A 19,214-nucleotide genomic window follows, 5' to 3' on the forward strand; every position below is an offset into this window, starting at 1 on the left:
GCCGAATGGGCTATTAGGAGATAGAGTCTACATGGAGGAAGTAGGTCATTGAGTACATGCCTATGAAGGCGATATCATGTCTCTGACCCTTACTCTTTGTCTTTCTACTTCATGCCTCCCATGAGGCAAGCAGCTTTCCTCTGCCATGGGCTCTCCACCACAATATTCTGTCTCTACATGAGCTCATGGTGACCAGTCAAGACACCATGCATTGAGACTTCTGAAACCGTAGCCCAAATTATATCTTTCCCCATTTTAGATAGTTTATGTCAGGTAGTTTGTCCTGTCAACAATGGAAGGCTGACTAACACAGCTACCTTATTTAAAGTTGCAACCACCTGTCTGTGTTCCCTATCTCCTCTTTTTGTTACTCATAGAACGCTTACCCTTTGGAGATAATTACGTAGTTCTCTTTATCATGCACCTTATTCTACTGGAATTGTTTGTTTTTTCATTTTTGGAGACAGGGTTTCTCTGTGTAGCTTGGAGCCTGTTCTGGAACTTACTCTATAGATTAGGTTGACCTGGAACTCACAGAGATCCACCTGCCTCTGCCTCCCAAGTGCTGGGGGTAAAGGTGTGCACCGCCACCACCTGGCAAGACTTTTTGTTTGGTTGGCTTTAGTCTGTTTTGCTCACTGCTGCAACCTTAGTTTGTAGACCCCATAACAGGTTCTTAAACATTTTTTAATGAATCTGGATGAATAGATAATTGAACTTTGCCTTAGTTTGCATTCTGTTGCTATTGTAAAATACTGACCAAAAACAACTTGGGTGGAGGAAGGATTGGTTTTTAGCTTATAGACTATATATTGTCCATCAATGAGGGAAACCAAGGTAGAAACTCAAGGCAGGAGCTTGAGAAGAAACCAGAGAGGAATTCTGCTTGCTGCTTGCTTCCCCTGGCTTGTTCAGCTATCTTTCTTAAATAGCCCACCTGCCCTGGGATGCCACTGCTCACAGGGGCTGAGCCCTCCCATAGCAATCAGCAATCAAGAAAATGCCCCAAAGATGGCCAAAAGCCAATCTGAGGGGGACAATTCCTAAATTTCAGCTCTCTTCCCAGATCTGTCAAGTTAACAACTAAGATTAGCCACCACAAACATCTTTGAGACAATCCTTCAACAAAAACCATTTCTTTAAAACTGGAAATAAAGCAGAATTCTTGATGCTCAAGAAACTAATAATGGCCGGATGGGGGTGGTGGAACACACATATCTTTAATCCCAGCGCTCAAAGGCAGGCAGATCTCTTGAGTTTGAGGCCAGCCTGGTCTCAGAGTGAGTAAACAGGGTGTGTTCTGGTCTACAGAGTGAGTTCCAGGACACCCAAGGTTACACAGATAAACCCTGTCTTAAAAAAACAAAAGAAGAAACCGGGCAGTGGTGGTGCACACCTTTAATCCCAGCACTCAGAAGGCAGAGGCAGGTAGATCTCTGTGAGTTCAAGACCAGCTAGTTTCAGGACAGCTTCCAAAGCCAGAGAGAAACCCTGTCTTGAAAAAAACCAAACCAAAAGAAGAAAGACTAACAACTATTGAATGCTTTGTTTGGTATTTTATGACTATCATGAGAAAAAAACATATCCATAAATTCATTCATTCATTCATTCATTCAACAAATGTTTATTAAATATTTGTCAGGCCCTGTTCTAGCATTGCAGTTAGAACAAAAAATGTCCTTTCCATATGGAATTTACATCCTAAAGAAAAGATGAGAGATAGATAACCAAATAAGCATCAGATTTTGATAGGGCTGAAAAGAAATCACAACTAATAGTGGCGGGAAACAGTTTAGATAAGATAGTCAATGGAGATATCCATGTGGGAAGGAGAATTCAGACCCTGGTGAAGAGGAGCCGGCCTGGTAAAGAACTAGGAAAAGGCTTGGGTCATAGCTCAGTGGTAGAGTGCCTGCCTCGCATGCACAAGACCTTAGGTACTATGGGGAAAACGACCTGTGCAGAGAGTTCAGGCAGCATCAGCAAAAGCCGTGGGTAGTAGTGACCTTTGGCTTAAGAATATCAAGAAGTGGGGAAAGAAAGGGAGATAAACTCAAAGAGGGAGGCAGGAGGTCTCAGACATGGCTTATAGGGTAAAACCAGAAGTTTGGACTTTTCTAAATGTCATAAGAAGCTATAGGATGCTTTAAAATAGAGCATTATGAGTTGGGAGTTGGTGGCTCACGCCTTCAAACCCAGCACTCGGGAGGAAGGTGGATCTCTGTGAGTTTGAGACCAGCCTGGTCTACAAGAGCTAGTTCCAGGACAGCCTCCAAAGCCACAGAGAAACCCTCTCTCGAACACCCCCCCCCAAAAAAATAAAATAAAATAAAATAGAGCATTATGATCTGAGTTACATTTTTTGACACGGGGGGGGGGGCAGGGGTTGAGACTGGATTTCTCTGTGTTAACAGCCCTGATGGTCCAGTAACTTGCTCTGTAGGCCAGGCTGGCCTCGAACACACAGAGATCCACTTGCCTCTGCTGGGATTAAAGGTGTGAGACTCTACCGCCTGGCTCTGAGTTACATTTTTTAAAGCAGAAGATGGAGAGGAGAGAAGAATGAAAGCAGGATACCAAGTCAGAAAACTCTTGCAGTAGTGAGAGATGATAGCGAGCTCGCCTGGCTTTAGGAAGAGGCTTGACCACAGGCCTGAGGTGAATCTGTTAGTCTCCTCTTCAACAGAAGCAGCTTCAAGGACATACCTTTTCTTTCACAAATGCAAAGTACATAGTAACTCACTCACTCCATCCATCCATCCATCCATCCATCCATCCATCCATCCTCTCTGTACCCAGCTGGCTTCCAACTCATGATCTTCCTGCCTGAGCACCACCTCCTGCAATACCACATCCATATAGAGTGAACCAATTTATAAGTAATGAATATTTTATAGATTAACACTATTTCCTATAATAGACGTCCTTCATAACTTTTAAAAACAAACAAAAGCATGTTTTAATGTCTTTGGAGTCACCATAGGCTTGGGATCAGAAGTTACATTTCCTGAGAGACTAGGATTCCTAAAAAAAAAAAAAAAAAAATTCTTGCTTTATATATGTCCATGCTGTGACAAGCTTGTGGAAGTCAGAGGACAATTTGTAACAATCAGTTCTCTCTTACCATGTAGGTTTAGGTCATCAGGCTTGGCAGCAAGTATGCTTATACACCCAGTCATCTTACACTGTAACCCAGCTAGCCTCAAACTTGCAACAGTCCTCCTGCTGAGCCCTGGGATCAGCATGAGTCATGCCTGGCTAAGACTAGGATTCTTCAGTGAAAAAAAAAAAAATTACTAGAGAATGATCATGAAAATTTAATAGTATGAATATAGAAAAATGCAACTCATTTTAAATGTTTTTATTTTATATACATTGGTGTTTTCCCTGAATGCATGTCTGGGTGAGATTCCCTGGAACTGGAATTACAGACAGCTGTGAACCACCATGTACATGCTGAGAATTGAACCTGGGTCTTCTGGTAGAGCAGTCAGTGCTCTTAACTGCTGAACCATCTCTCCAGCCCCCACCCACCCACCCCCTTTTTTGGTAAGATTAGATCTCATTACACAACCCAGTCTGGCCTCAAACTTCTAACACTCCTGCCATTGCTTTTGCTTTTGCCTTTTTTGTTTTGTTTTTCCAGACAGGGTTTCTCTGTAGCTTTGGAAGCTGTCCTAGAACTCATTCTGTAGATCAGGGTGGCCTCAGACTCACAGAGATCTGCCTTTCTCTGCCCCCCCACCCCCCCACCACCCCACCCTACCCCACCCCCCACACCCCACCCCCACACCCCAGCCCCCGCCCGTGCTGGGATTAAAGGCATGCACCACCGCCCACTGCTTCAGTCTGAGTGTGAGCTGCCACACCTAGGTCAGTTGGTGTATGCTTGTGGGGGGTTGTTTTTGCCTCTTACCCCACCCCAAGTGCTGGTGTTAGGGTGTGCCTGTGTTTTACTTGGGTGCTTGGGTTTCATACTCAGGTTTTCATATTTGCTTGGCAGGGTGCTGGGGATCTGAACTCGGATCCAACATGTGTGTGTGGAGCTGTCTCCTGGCCCCCAGTTGCCAATTTTGAAGTATTTGTGGTTTACATCTCCTAGACTTTCTGATTTCCCAGTGGCTATCACTGGAAATGAATAGCAATAGTAGTTGAAGATGCAGGGTTCCTTTAAAAGGAACTTCTCATCTTCCTCTTTCTCCTCCTCCCTTCCATTTCTCAAGACTGACCTAGAACTATCTCTTAACCCAGGTAAGACTGAAACTCACAATCTCCCTACTTTTCAAAGTGACTTTCAGGGTGGGGGGGGGGCAGGGAGGAGCAGAGGGAGATTGACATGTAAAAGAAGCTTGTTTCTAATAAAAAAAAAATGTAGCAATGAAAAAAAAACAAAGTGACTTTCAAAAATAATAGTTAAAAAAGGTTAACAGCTATCAATTAAAATTCCTTATTTTGAGACTTTGGTTTCTCTGTGTGACCATGCTGGCTGGAATGGAACTCGATTTGTAGCTGAGGCTGGCTTTGAATTCACAGAGATCTGACTGCCTCTGCCTTCTAAGTGCTATAATTAAAGGTGTGTACAACCATCGCCCAGCAACTCTGTTTTATAGTCAACTGAATTTTAGTAACTTGGGCACTGTGAATAAGTACTTGGTAATTTACTCAGAAAAATCTATCAGCCATATGTCAAGAATTGTGCTGTATAGGGCCTCTTTATGAGGGCCTTTTTGCTTTCCAAGTTTATAGGAAGCATAAAATGATGTGGGGGAAATAATATTCAAGCATTAAATGTCTAGTCCTTGTTCTGATTGTCTATTCCATAGTGGGTCTCTCAGTGTCTCCCCAGAACATTAATTTTGGTTTGGGATGTTGCTTGGAATTGATGGTAAAGAAAGAGGTTTTGGAATGTAGATACTAAAAGCTTGTGTGGCCGTTGGCACAGCAAAGGTGAGACGTTACTGAGTGGAAAAATGGGACAATCAAAATGATAACCAAGGGAAAGGAAGAGAAAAACTGTAGTCTTTCTTTTTATTAAGAGTTGGTATATGGGGGCTGGAGAGATGGCTCAGAGGTTAAGAGCAGTGGTGGCTCTTCCAGAGGTCCTGAGTTCAATTCCCAGCAACCACATGATGACTCACAACCATCAGTTTTGAGATCTGGTGTCCTCTTTTTTGTGTGCAGATATGCATGGAAGCAGAATGTTGTATACATAATAAAAATATTTAAAAAAAGAGTTGGTATATGACAAAAGGGAGAGAATACTGTTTTTGTAGGGAAAAGGAGCCATTAGAAGTAATTAGAAGGAGGGACTACATAGTGAACGTGGATTAAGAATTTAAGACATTTGCTCTTCTCCAGACTACTCGCCAGTTTGACCCCTGAAAATTAAGAAAACCAGGTTCAAATCTCAAGCATATACTAATTTTAAGCCTCCTCTATCTATCTATCTATCTATCTATCTATCTATCTATCTATCTATCTATCCATCTTTTTTTAAATTGTTTTGTTTTGTTTTTGATTTAGGGTTTCTCTGTGTAACAACCCTGGCTGTCCTGGAACTCAAGTTTTAGACCGGGCTGGCCTCAAACTCACAGAGATCCATCTGTATCTGTCTTTGCCTCCCAAGTTTTAGGATTAAAGCTGTGCACTGATACTGCATGGCCAATTTATTGGTTTTTTGAAACAGGGTTTCTCTGTGTGGCCCTGGCTGCTGGAACTCACTATGTACACCAGGCTCTCCTTGAACTCACAATGATCCACCTGCCTCTGCTTCCCAAGTGCTCGGGTTAAAGGTGTAGGCCACCACCACCCCTCCATTGAAGTGAAATTGCATGCAATTATCTAGTTATTTTAAAGTATACACTAAAGTGGCACTCAGTGCATTCATGGTGTGCAATGAACACCATTCTCCAGTTTCATGTTCTATTCTTCTGATTCCTTGTATTTCAATCTTCCACTTAAGTCTCATAGGCATGCCCTTCTCCCAGACTCCTATTCCATCCAACTGTCGTTTTCTCTTGGACTGGGTCTCCAAAATGTCACCCCTAAAATTCATGCTAGATTTGGCATTTGTGAAACCAATTAAGTGGTTAAAACTTGTCTTGGTTAATCTAGGGTAAGTGACAGAGAAAGTAGTCGGAACATTCTCTTCATGACTTCTAATGTGGATAGCAGAGACCCAAGTAGTGTTTTTCTTTTTTTCAGTATTGAGAGCTAGAAAAAGGCATTGCCTAGAATAAACCCTATCACTCAGTTGGATGAAAGTTCCTTCCTAGCTGACAGCCATCATTCCAGAAGCATATTGCTTCTGCCTGCATGGTGCCTCTAAGCTTGATCTCACCAAGATTAGCAGTAGCTGTTTAATTGCCAGATCCACTGGATCCATCCTTCTCGGAATCTTTCAATACCACAGATTAGCGTTTTCTTTTAGAAAAACATCAAAGAGACTTTCTCCTATTATCGGGTAAGTCAAAATCCCTGGAAATAGAAAATGTATCCCACAGTGGCTTAGTTAAGAGAATGTCTAGAAATAGGGGCATTTCCAAGTTTATTCAGAAGCTCAATGACACACTCATTCCATTGTTCTTGTTGTCCCCTAAATGCTGCCTCTATTGCTCCTCATGAGCTTTAGGCTCTGGTCTGAATGCCTGTCTCTCAGAAAGCAGACAGATACAGGACAAAAAGACTTTTTCCTTTCAAAGTGGTTTATTTTTTTGACACAGGATTTCACTTTTTAACCTGTACTAGCTTGATAATCCCTATCTAGACCAGGCTGGCCTCAACTCTGTGGTGATTATCCTGGCTCTGCCTTCTGAATGCTAGGATTATGGACATATACCACCAGGCAGCGTCTCACTATGTAGTCTTGGCTGTCCTACTGTCTACTTGATATGTAGACCATGCTGGCCTCCAACTTATATATCTGACTGCCTCTGTCTTCGGAATGCTGAGATTAAAAGCATGTACCACGATACTCAGTTTTGGCCAGTATTATCTGAGTTGGATGGGGGAACTTGTCTTCCTTAAAATCAAAGGATCTTCTACCTTACAGTTCTGGGATTATATTATTAGGAAAGGGCTTTGGTTAGGAGGATGGATTTTTTTCCTTTTAAAATCGTATCTCTCTCTCCTGAGCATGTGGCTCGACTGTATCTCCTCATACATCTTTGCATTAGCAGCATTCATATCCTGGAGTTCCCACCACTGAATGTGTGCATCATACAGGTATAGCCTACAAAATCTTCCCATACTGGGCTGGAGAGATGGAGCGGAGGTTAAAGGAACTTGTTGCTCTTGTAGAAGACCAGGGTTCTGGCTCCAGCACCCATATGGTGGCTCATAAACATCTGTAACTGAAGTTCTAGGAGATCTAACATCATGTTCTGATCTCCGAGGCCGTGTGATGCACATATATACACCCAGGGGAAAAAAGCATAGGCATAAAATTAATTTTTTTGTGGGGGAGACAGGCTTTCACTGTGTAGCTCTGGCTGTTCTGGAACTCACTATGTTGATCAGACTGGCCTCAACTCACAGAAATCCACCTGCCTCTGCCTCCTGGGTGCTGAGATCAAAGGTGTGTGCCACTATATTCAGCCCCAAATAAATAAATCTTAAAAAATTAAATCCTTAAAATCTCTATTTCTCCTTTCTCCCCCCCCCCCTTTTTTTTTTATTTGTGGTCAGATGAAAGGTTAGGTGGAGAAATGAAAGGCTACAGAATCTGGCCTCAAATTCACAGAGATTGTCTTGTCTGTGCCTCCCAGGGAAGTGGCCTTAGAAAAATTATTTGAGACAAGGTCTCATGTAGTCCAGGCTGGCCTTGAACTCCTGATCTTCCAGCCTCTACTTCCCAAGTGCTGGGATTGCAGGCCTGGGCCACTAGGTCTGGCTGCAAGCAACTTCAGACTCTACTCTGCTCTTCCAACTTCTAATAGCCCTATTTCCCTTTCCAGCTGCTCTGCCCTTGACTGGGAGGAAATACTTCATCTGCCCCTCTCACCACCCGTCTTTCTCCATGTCAGCCAGCTGTCTTCCTTACTACCATTTCTTTCTTATTACTTCTCTGATTAAGCCTCAAACAGCTCTTCATTAATTCCCAAAAGCTGAGTCTACTTGCCTTACTAATCCAGTATCGAGCTGGGGGAGCTGAACTGCAAGCTCCATCATTGTATAGGCTGTACCGTTTCATCTTTAGTTTCTAGCAATGTCTGGCACACAGGAACTATCATACTATGGAGATCTGTTGAACGAATAAAAGACTTATAGCTGCACTAAACTTTGAAGCTTTGTTGACATGCTCAAATATGATCTTCTCTGATGGTCTTCTCTGACTCCATTATTCAAGTCATGTATATTTGTATTCATTTTTCCTCACTAGACTGAAAACTATGGGAGGGAGAAGACTATATCTTATTCATCTTTCATCTGAACCAGTGTCTAGGGAGTGTCTGGCGTGAAGCATTTTGTTGGATGAATGAGCAAATGACATTAGCAAGGAAAAAGTATGAGACTTTAAAAAGTTCTCTGAAGATCATACAAACAAAACAAAAACAAGACAAAACAAAAATCTCCTTAATCCCAACACTTGGGAGGCAAAGACAGGCAGATCGCTAAGTTCGAGGCCAGCCTGGTCTACAGAGTGAGTTCTTGAACAGACAAGAATACACAGAGAATCCCTGTCTCAAAAACATAAAAACCTGACAGGCGTTGGTGGCACATGCCTTTAATCCCAGCACTCGGGAGGCAGAGGCAGGCAGATCTCTGTGAGTTTGAGACCAGCCTGGTCTACATGAGCTAGTTCCAGGACAGCCTCCAAAGCCACAGAGAAACCCTTCTCGAAAAACAAAAAACAAACAAACAAAAAACCCAAAAGAATGTGACAGATGGAGTTAAGAGCAATGACAATAGAGATTATTGTAATAAGCAGGCAGGTGATAGCACCAAATTAGAACTCGAGAGTCAGTCAGGAAGGGTTCTCTACAGGTAAAATTTGAGATGTTTTAAACACAAAAGGGGCATAACTTGAGAGAGTAAATTAGGAGCCAGTCATAGAGTTCTGGTGAAGTGGGGCAAAATACACAATTCATGATTAAAGCCTGCTTTTTAAGCAGGATCTGTTCAACCCCAGGCCTCAAGTTTCTGCCTTTTTCTTGGCTCACTAAGCAGGCATGCTCATTCATTCTTGTGTCTTGATTTTTCCAGGGCCAGGCCAGTGTGAGGACTTTATGTTCTCTAAACAGTCAAGAAGGAAGTTTCTGTGAAAATAAGCAAACAAACCTGTCCTGTGGGATTGAATGCTTTTGCTAACCCTGGCTCTCCAGGGAAATGAACTTCCCTGTTGCAGTGTTAAGAAGAGAAACTCAAACGACTTTCCTTAAAAGGTATTGTAGGATAGATTGCATAAATTTTTGTGAGGTGAAGATCTAAAGAAATCAAGAATGTATAATGAGTGAGGTCTCAGAAATACAAGAGATAGAAAGGTTTTCTAGGTCTGCTCCCTCCTTAGAGAGTTCATGTACGGTGGTCCACAGTCACTTCTCGGATCCAGACAGTTGCTGACTTTAGTACCTGTGAGACAGAACACATGAACTCCTTTTTCTTTCTTCATCTCTTTTTTAAAGTCAGTGCCTCACTCTGTAGACCAACCTGGCCTCGAAATCACAGATATCCATCGGCTTCCACCTCCTGAGTATTAAAGGCGTGTGCCACCACAATCTACTCTCGTAAATACTAGTCTCTAAAAAAATGTTTCCCATGTTAGGAGCCAAGAGTTTACACACCAGAAGTCATATCTGAAGTCCTACAGAATCTCTTGAGGCTGAGTTGGCGACTGTCTACTAAGATAACCTAGTTGTCAGTGTCCATTTTCTTAGAACATTGTGTGTCCAGCGCGCTGTTTCCAGAGTCCGAAGCCTTTCTACCTTCTGTGGAGGTAAGACAATCTGTGTCTACTGCATGCACTGAGGAGCTGAGTTCGGAGTAGTTATTTTCTTAGGCTTCCTAACATACTGCAATGGGAGCGCTTCGGTATAGCGAGGCGTCGAAATCCCTTTTGCTGCTACAAAGTACTCTGCGTGGGGAGCGAACAATTGAAGCCTAAACGGAGATAATTCTTCATCCTCGGGGGCTTCTCAGATAGTCAGTTGTCTCCCCGCGCTGCCCAGTCGTTGGGATGCGGTTGTGTAGGGGGGTGGGGGGGGGAGGATTTCACACTGGTTTGGGGTGATGTCACACTGGCGGAGATGACATCCAGCAGCGGGAAACGCGACAGCCACCAGACGCCGGTAAAACACCTCGGAGACTGCTGAGCGGAGGGGGCGGGGAATCCGGTCCCCCTGACAGGATCCACGCTGGCTCCCCACGGAGGCCCATCCGCTGCTGCGGCCCGCCGCCCGAAGCAATGACTCCAGCTCTCCAGCCCCTCCTCACTTCCGCCCCAGTAGGTGTCATGGCGCTAGGTGGCTGAATGGTTCCGGCGGGGCGGGGCCGGCCGGATGAGGGCGGTCGCTCGGGGCTCCACTTGTCGGGTCTGGCGACAACGGCAGCTGCGAAGCGAAGGGCCGGGCCGTGGCCCCGGACGGCAGCGGGAGGCCGAGGCGGGAGCGCGCGGCGCTGAGGCGGCGGCGGGCGGCGGAAGGGGCCGGGCGGCGGGGCAGGCGGGAGGCTGGCGAGGCTCCGGCCGCGGGACGGGCGCGGGGACGGCTCCGGGGGCGGGGGCCGGGGCCCGGGCCGGCTCGTGCGGGGGGTATGATGACCCGGCGGCGGGGCCCCGGATCGCGTCTCCTCCGCCGCCTCCTCCTCGCGGCGGCCCCGACTCGCGGCTGAGAACTACACACACCGGCGGTGAGTCAGGCCGGGCGAGGGGATGGGGGCCCGGGCGTCCTGGGGTGGGCGCCCCGAGGTGGGGCCGAGCGGGCCGCGGACTCCCCTGGGCGGCCGGCTTGCAGCGGGAGCCTCTTGGGGCAGGCCCCGCGCGGCCCTGGGCGCTGCGTCCCGCCGCCTGGTCGCGAGCCGGCGGGACGCGACTGGGTGCCCGGAAAAATGGGCAACTCCCCCTGCCATCCTGCCACTTTCCTCCCGAGCTTGCCGCTGTTGTCCTCAGGTGACAGGGGCCCGTCTGGCAATCTCCCCACACTCGGGTTCCCCGCCCCTGCCCCTGGCTGCGGTGGCAGGCTCCCTATGTGAAGCTTGTGCGTGTGCATGTCACCCCACTGCCTGTCGCTGTAGCTCGGGCATATTTGTGCCTTTGGGGACCGGGAAGCCGTGTCTAGGGAAAATCGTGATGGTCGGGTTGTGTGGAAGCTTTTCTGTTCTCTCCGCTCACGCTCTGTAATCGTTGAGTTTGGAATTTGTGATGGTGGTGAGGCCCTGTGGGGGACCAGCCCACTTATATATTTATGTTTTCAAGGCAAAGCTAGAGGTCTTTTTCAAAAGAAACTTTTGCAGCCCGTCGTGACTTTCAAAGCCCAAAACAGCAACAATTAAAAAAAAAAAAAGCCCAAACGTTAAAGGAAAAGATGGAAACAACGAAAAATTCTCCGGTAGGGCCCAGACTATAAACAGCACTGTGGGGTGGAGTCCCCCTTTTTTCTTGGGAACCGAGACCTGAAACTTGGTCTCCAGGAGCGTTGGTCTAACCTCCAGTTTGTTGTGGTGACGATGAACCATGAGCAATGGCCTGTGTTTATGCTGGGCGCGCTTTCTTTCCTGTTTTGGGGATGGGACTGGGACTGAAAGGGGGGTGGGGAGGATAACCCCAAGCTCCAGTAAGTTAATCTTTATGTAACCACTGACTCAATTGTGGATACTCATTTTAAGATATTCATTCTTGTCTATTAGTGATACTTTGAGAAGTCTCAGTGTAGTGCAGCCACATACTGGTTTCAAGCGTAGACTTCACCTCCCCAGACCGCCCTTTATCTTGTTTCTTAGTAACTAATGAAAACAGCAGCATGGCTTCCTGCACTAGATGAAGTGGGGTTAAATTAAGAGCCTGATACCCTCAGCAAAACCTACAATTTTGTTCTTATTTGTGTAAAGCTATTTTTATTTTTGATTTATGGTCTGTAAGATTTTTGTTGTTGTTGTTGCTTTTGGTTAAGATTACAGAGAATGCAAATTATTGCCACCTTTTTTTTTTTTATTTAAAAGCCTAAGATTTTCTGTAAAACAATTAAAAAACCTAACAACTCATTTTACCTAATTATTGTTATTCAGCTGGTTATTTTGGGTATTTGCATGCAATTTTCTTAGGGCTCAGTGTTGCCTTATGATGAAGGCTTTAAGATACTTGCCTTGTCTTGTTGGTAAAGTATTTGAGATTGAAGCTGGAGGCTTCCAAACTGGTAAAGCATTTAACAAAAATGGTGACTACTATCTTGTATGTGTGTTGGTTCTGCTTGGCTAGTAGTTTGTGATAGCCTCATGGACAGTTGATCTCTGGACGTTGTATTTTACAGACTTTAGAGCAAGCTTATTGGTAATGAGATTTAAAATCAAACCAGATCTTCCTCCTGAAAAAAAAATATGTCAAAGTTCACATTTGTCTGGAAAACAGAATTCTTTCCTTCTTTGTTTTTGTTTTTATAAGCATAGATCCACCAGTGGTTTGTTGGTGGAAATCAGTGAGCCAAACCTGCCTGTGAACTTCTTATACTTGAAACTTGTGCAGCTTGTTAGTTATGTATTTTAATTGGTTCTTTTGTAATTTGAATAATTTCATCAGCCTGATCTGTCACCTGCCCTTTTCTTGACTGTGTGACAACAATATGTTTTTGGTGGGCCTTCCCCCCTACTAGTTCCTCTTCAGTTTCTCCTTCACTACAGTTCTTGCTGTTTTGCACATAAGTTATTAAGATCATTTTTCTGAGTGAACACTTAATTTTCTTCTTTTTGTTTGTTACTAATGCTCTTTGGTTGACCAGGCTGACCTCGTACTCCTGAGCTGAAGGGATGGTCCTGCGACAGTGTTACTGAAACTTCATGGTGCCTGGTGTGGGTCTACTTTTGACTTTGATTGTGTCTTTCTTTTTGATTGTAGAAATTCAGCTAGTGTATGCATAATGTATTTCTGTAGGACGTATTTTGTTACATTTATTCAGAGTGTGTGTGTGCGGGAGAAGACAAATTACAGGAATTGGTTTTCTGTCATGTGGGTCCAGGGGTTAGAACACATGTTTTCAGACTTAGCAGCAAATGCCTCTAACCATTGAGCCATTTTGTTGGCCCTCTAGTGCCTTTTATAGATAACTTTTTCCTTTTTGGTTGCCGATCTCTTCCGCAGCCTTCTAAGGGTATTGAATAAAACATTGTATTTCTTTGGATTCTTTAAAGGCACCTGGTACCATGTTTTCCTTGTTGCTTAATGAAAAGAAACCAGGAGACCTGAATTCTTTGCCAGCATTTTGCTCATTAACTCTGTGTAAAACTTATTTGGCCTTTTTGAGTTTCTGTTTTTCCAGATTAGAATTAGAGGATTTTAGAAAGACTCCTTTTAAAGTCTGTTAGCTATAAAGTCTGGTACTTTTTTTTTTTTTTTTAATCTTTCTACTTCTCCAGTCAAATACATTTCCTTCCTCTACACAGTTCCTCATTTTCCATATCCCTTGGATCCTGGCAAAGGTCACCTTATTCTTCTTGAAAAGAGCCTCATCTACCTCCCATCTGCCAAACCATTGTTCCCTTACTTAAGCCCTGCTTCCTTTTGATCTTTGCTGGCTGCTCTGAACAGGGCCCTCACTTGGCATTATTTGTGTTTGATAGTGATCTCTACTTTGTTAATTTGACTTAGTCTTATGTTGGAAATTCTTCGTGCTCTCGTTTTCTTTATTTCAAACTTTATAAACCTTGTCAACTATCTCCCTTACATAGTAAAATAATACTTTTCAATAAAAGACCTACTTTTCTTTTGTTCAGTTGCTATAGATTTGTTTTGCAGAGCCGGTCTAAACAGGTTTTGAAACGTGGGAAAACATCTTACCTAGGAGTAATGCATACTTTAGCCAGTTTACCAAAACACCAGAGCATTTTTTAAATGGCTGAAGGTACGCAGAGTTGTAGATGCTCTCCTTGTAGCTAACACCACCTTTCCTACACCCTATTTTGCAATACCAGTTGGGAAACTGGCTTGTCACACACAGTCCCATATGAAGGAAGGAAGTACTGCCAAGGGGTGGTAAACTTTGGTTCAAATGTTGTTCTTCAGGGTTTTAAGTTTACTTTTTTGCTTCAGTGTTACTATGCTTAGAACAGTAATACATTACTACAGACAAAAGACTATAATTTCTGTCACATCATGTATTTCTCTAATTCAGTCAGAATAATTTCTAAGATTCCCCTACATTTATGTATGGAGCAGTAGTGTGATGTCTTTATAGTCAGTCATGCTAGGAAATACTTGGCACATACTGTATACCAGCCATTATAATGAACACTAGTGATAACAGAAAAGAAAGAGAAAAACTGTAATGTCTCACTACCCTGCTATTAAGGATCATCCTTACAGAATTTAAATTTGAGAAAAGAAGTTAGCTTTTATTTTTAAATGTGTGTGTGTGTGTGTAGGTGAGGGGACAGCTGTCTTCTACCGTGGTTATGGGGATTAAGCTCAGGTAGTCAGGCTTGTACACCAAGTGCTTATATCTGCTCAGCTATCTTGCTGGACTAGAAGTCAACTTTAAAATATTTTGTTTCTTACACTTATTTATGTCTATCAGTGTTTTTCTTGAATGTGTATGTGTACCATGTGTATGCCTACTACCCAAGGAGATCAGAAGAGGGTGTCAGATAATCGGAACTGGAGTGGTTGAGCCACCATGTGAGAGCTGGGGACTGAACCCTGGGTCAGCTGCAAGAGCAACAAGTGAGTCAGCCATAGAGCCAACTCTAACCTCCCTCCCCCATCCCCAGAGTTAACTTTTAGATAAAAAGGTCTAAATTGTGATACTTAAAATCCAGAGTGGTTCACAAGTTATGTGAACTATTCCTACTTGCTTCTTTGGGTCCTACATTTGCTTTCTCCATTTTTTCCACTCTGTCCACACAGAGTACTTCCTGTTCTTCCCTGTAGTTTGGATCTCATTTTAATGCCAACACCATACAAGACTTTCTGTTACCTATGTTTTCTTCATAGCTTATCACTAGTTGCATTTCTGACTCTGTCTCTCTCTCTGTGTTTGTGTTTGTAGAGAGGCAGTGGCGTGGAAGAGAGAACAAATTATCTCCAGTTGACTGTAAACTCTTAGATAAAAGCTGATGTTCATCTTGAATACCATTGTGTCTCTTGTGTCTACAACAGGCAGGCAGCAGGTCCTCTATATGTTTGTTAAGGGACTAAATTAAAGAAGTGTTAACTGTAAAGAAAGTAGTGTGTGCTATGGGAGCATTTATCAGAAGTCTGACCCACTATAAAGTAGCCCTAGGGAAGACATCTGAATATTTTTGTCTGATTAAATAATGTAGTAGAAGGAAAAATGTTTGTTTTATGTAACAGCATAGTTAATGTTCTGTGTCAAAGTGGTATTCCAGGTTAGGAGTCTGCTCACTGCTGCATGGCCACTCAAAGACCCATGCTTCTTCCATCTTGTTACTCTGCCACTCCTTGCATGTTGCCTCAGGGTAGAAGCTTGGGTCTCTGAAAGCTTTATTCATTCATTTTTCTCCACTGGTGAGGAAGACTGATCAACATAGTCTAGCCATATGCCTAGTAAAGGAGAAAGTAGTTTTTTTTTTTTTTTTTAAATATAAATCAACAAGCCATAACACACTAAAGTGACATTTAAGTGGGGCCTAGGATAGACTTTAGGGAAAGAAAAGACTAAGAAAGGAAATAAAGTTCATTTCAGACAAATTATATATATATCGGAACTGGAGTGGTTGAGCCACCATGTGAGAGCTGGGGACTGAACCCTGGGTCAGCTGCAAGAGCAACAAGTGAGTCAGCCATAGAGCCAACTCTAACCTCCCTCCCCCATCCCCAGAGTTAACTTTTAGATAAATAAGTCTAAATTGTGATACTTAAAATCCAGAGTGGTTCACAAGTTATGTGAACTATTCAGACAAATTATATATAAAGGAACTTGGGCTGGAGAAGTCAAGGCCTGCCTGCCTACTCCACGAAGCACTGAAATTTAGAGAGAGCCCTGGGAAAAGAGTGGATACAACAAATCTATAAAAATTGTTTTTCCAGATGTACATTCTTTTTTTTTTTTTTTTTTTTTTTTTTTTTTTTTTTGGTTTTTTGGAGACAGAGTTTCTCTGTGTAGCTTTGGAGCCTATCCTGGCACTCCCTCTGGAGACCAGGCTGGCCTTGAACTCACAGAGATCCACCTGCCTCTTCCTCCTGAGTGCTGGGATTAAAGGTGTGCGCCACCAACGCCCGGCCCAGATGTATATTTTTAAAGCAAGCTTCAGCTAGGAAGTGAAGAATGAATTGGAAAAGTGAGCATGCACAGGGTGCTTTAAGAGTACAGTTTGGGGAGACCAGTCAGGCTGTTCAAGTAAGTAGTTCAGAATTTAAGCTTCAAGTAAATAGTGCAGGAGGGCTGGAGAACACTGGAGTAGAAAGATAATTTAGGTTTCAGGCAAAAGAATTTTTTTCTCATATATGCCCATGTGGAGACCAGGTTGATGATGTATCCCTGTTTATTGGTAGTCATCCTATTTTTTGAGACAGGGTCATCTCTCACTGAACCTAGAGCTGGAAAATTAGGCAAAGTGCTTCAGGGCAGGGATGCACCTGTTTCTGTCCCCTGGCACCAGCATGACCCCATGTGCTAAGAATTTGAACTCAGTCCTCATGATCCTCTCATTGTGCACTTAACTCCCGAGCCATCTCCCTAGCTCCTTGTTTTACCTTTACAAAACATGTATTCTTGGGCTGGGAAGATGATTCAGTGGGTAAAGGTGCTGTGGTACATGCCTGGCCTGCTCACCTGAGTTTGTAAAGGTGGAAGGAGAGAACTGATTCCACAGAGTTATTTTCTGACCTCACCATCACACCTTGCTATACACACACACTCACTAGTAACAAAACAATAAATAAAGCATGTTCTTTTACTTATATGTCCAATGTATTGATAAGAATGCCTGTCAGAGTATATATTGGAGAATATATACTTCCCTGTACATGCAGGCCAGGACAGCTATCTGGGAGAATAATTTAATATAAAGTATTCATTGGTTTTAGTTATTTAGGTCATCAGTTGTTAAATTGTGTCAGAGAAAGATGACACAAAAAAAAGCACAAATTTATTATAGGTGCATTGGGAGAAAGATGGAAGTTAGTATGCCTTTAGATCCCAGCACTTGGGAAGCAGAGGCAGGGGGAATCTCTGAGGTTAGCTGAGTCTGCAGAGCAAGTGTCAGGACAGCCAGGGCTGCACAGAGAAACCTGTCTTCAAACAAAACAAAACACAAACAAAAAAAACCAAACAAACAAAAAACAAAGGACAAAAGCTTTGAAAAATGGTTATCTTGCCTATGGTCTCCAAGTATTCCATGCAGTGTTACAATTTTTTAATTGTTGCAGGATCATCTACCTAAGGTAATTGCAGTGTGGAGTACATGCCAAGGAGTAGAGATGCTCTTAAATAGCTGTGTTTGAACACCTTTCATTCCAGCAATGCACAGTTCTCTTTTGAGTAGTAAATACAAGTACTAAACAGCCATTGCCTATTAGTTCTAGTTTGGGATTATTGAAGGGAGCAAATTTGTTATTATATCATTTTAGTTAAGTAATTGGAAAGAAGCTGGGTGTTGGGTGGCGCATACCTTTAATCCCAGCACTTGGGAGGCGGAGGCAGTCGGATCTCTGTGAATTCAAGGCCAGCCTGGTCTACAGAGTGAGTGCCAGGATAGGCTCCAAAGCTGCACAGAGAAACCCTGTCTTGGAACCCCCCCCAAAAAAAAATTGGAAAGAGGATTTTGAAGTGAAAACAAACAAAACAGAAAAAAACTTTGTTCAGTGCTGGAGCCAAGAGGTGGAATGTTTCAGGAAGTCGGAAATAGCATTTGATCTATCAGGAGCTATCTTTCCTTACATTGAAAAGATTTGTGATTTCTTTAACAGAGCATTATATACAGTAAAATACCCAGTTATTAATTCTGGCCCATATTTTTGTTTGAGAAGTCTTGCCTGGGGAAATAATTGATCCCCATTTGCAAAGACAGATTTGTGGGGCAATATCTGTGCCTAGAAATGGTCTTTTAAAGCCTTATTTCAGAGCAGAGTCTAAATAACAGTGTTGGTTTTTCCAGGCCATTTTTGATTCTGTCTTTTCTTCACACCTTGCTACTGAGGTCTGAGTGAGTGTCAGCCACATGAAGAATCCTGGTGCTAAAATATGTACCTGTGAGAAAGGCTAGTGAAATTCTGCTTGATTTCCCCCTTGCATGGACTAGGTTTGTTTTTCTGAGTATGTTTTATTCAAAATGTCCTAGAATATGTTTTCTTCCCTTTCCCCTTTTTTGGGGGTGGCGTGGGGTAATGTTGAGTGAAAATTAGAAGTCATTAGTATTTGTCATTTATAAGATCAAAAGTTGGCAATAGCGTCACTCTGGTAAAATGTAGTAATTCAAAAGACTAGTTATGAATGCTACAAAAAAGTTGGCCAAGAGTGGTGGTACATGCCTGTAATTCCTGCACTCAGAAGGGAGGAGGAGGAACAGGAGTTCAAGGTTATCCTCAGCTACATAGTGAGTTTGAGGCTAGCCTGGGCTCAGTAAGAAATTGTCTTAAAAAAAATAATAAACAGGTATTCCACGAATTCTTTCCAATATTACTTTATGACCATATCATTTTGTTTTCTGTGAGGTAGGGTCATAAAGCCTAGGCTGGTCTCGAACACTGTAATCAAAGCTGGCCTTGAGCTTCCGATCCTCCTGCTCTTACTGTCTCAAGTGCTAGGATTACAAGTGTGTGTCACCACTGGCCTGTGACCCTCTGTCCTTTTATATAGTTGCTGCAAACTATAAATTTTATGTTAAAATTTTTCATTACTTTTAGTTACATAAATATTTTGCTCTCTGTTTTTGGATGAATTGTTAAATTTATATTTCAATAGAGAAAACAAATTTGGAAGATTTACTTCCTCTTTTTAGTTTGGCTCAATTTTATGATGGCAAGTAATACTTTGCATATATTTTAATAGACAAATTTTGTAAAGGAACTATGTAGTTTCAGTTGTCTTGTTTTGAATTTTTCAAAGATTTAT

At 43.0% G+C, this 19,214-nt stretch overlaps 1 protein-coding gene across 5 annotated transcripts in view; it reads left to right on the plus strand.

The window, feature by feature from the left end:
• The first annotated feature begins 9,786 nt into the window (after positions 1–9,786).
• Hipk1 (homeodomain interacting protein kinase 1) overlaps positions 9,787–19,214 on the plus strand; it is a 52,806-nt gene continuing 43,378 nt past the window's right edge. For 3 of the 5 annotated variants that reach the window (XM_027393836.2, XM_035451508.1, XM_035451510.1), the window contains exon 1: positions 10,715–10,845. The gene's annotated coding sequence lies outside the window, so the exon portion shown is untranslated. Of the gene's footprint in view, positions 9,935–10,710; positions 10,846–19,214 lie in introns of those variants that run through there. The other 2 variants (XM_035451509.1, XM_027393835.1) reach the window with 2 other exon arrangements.

Source organism: Cricetulus griseus (assembly GCF_003668045.3).
Source record: "Cricetulus griseus strain 17A/GY chromosome 1 unlocalized genomic scaffold, alternate assembly CriGri-PICRH-1.0 chr1_0, whole genome shotgun sequence".
NCBI lineage: Eukaryota > Metazoa > Chordata > Mammalia > Rodentia > Cricetidae > Cricetulus > Cricetulus griseus.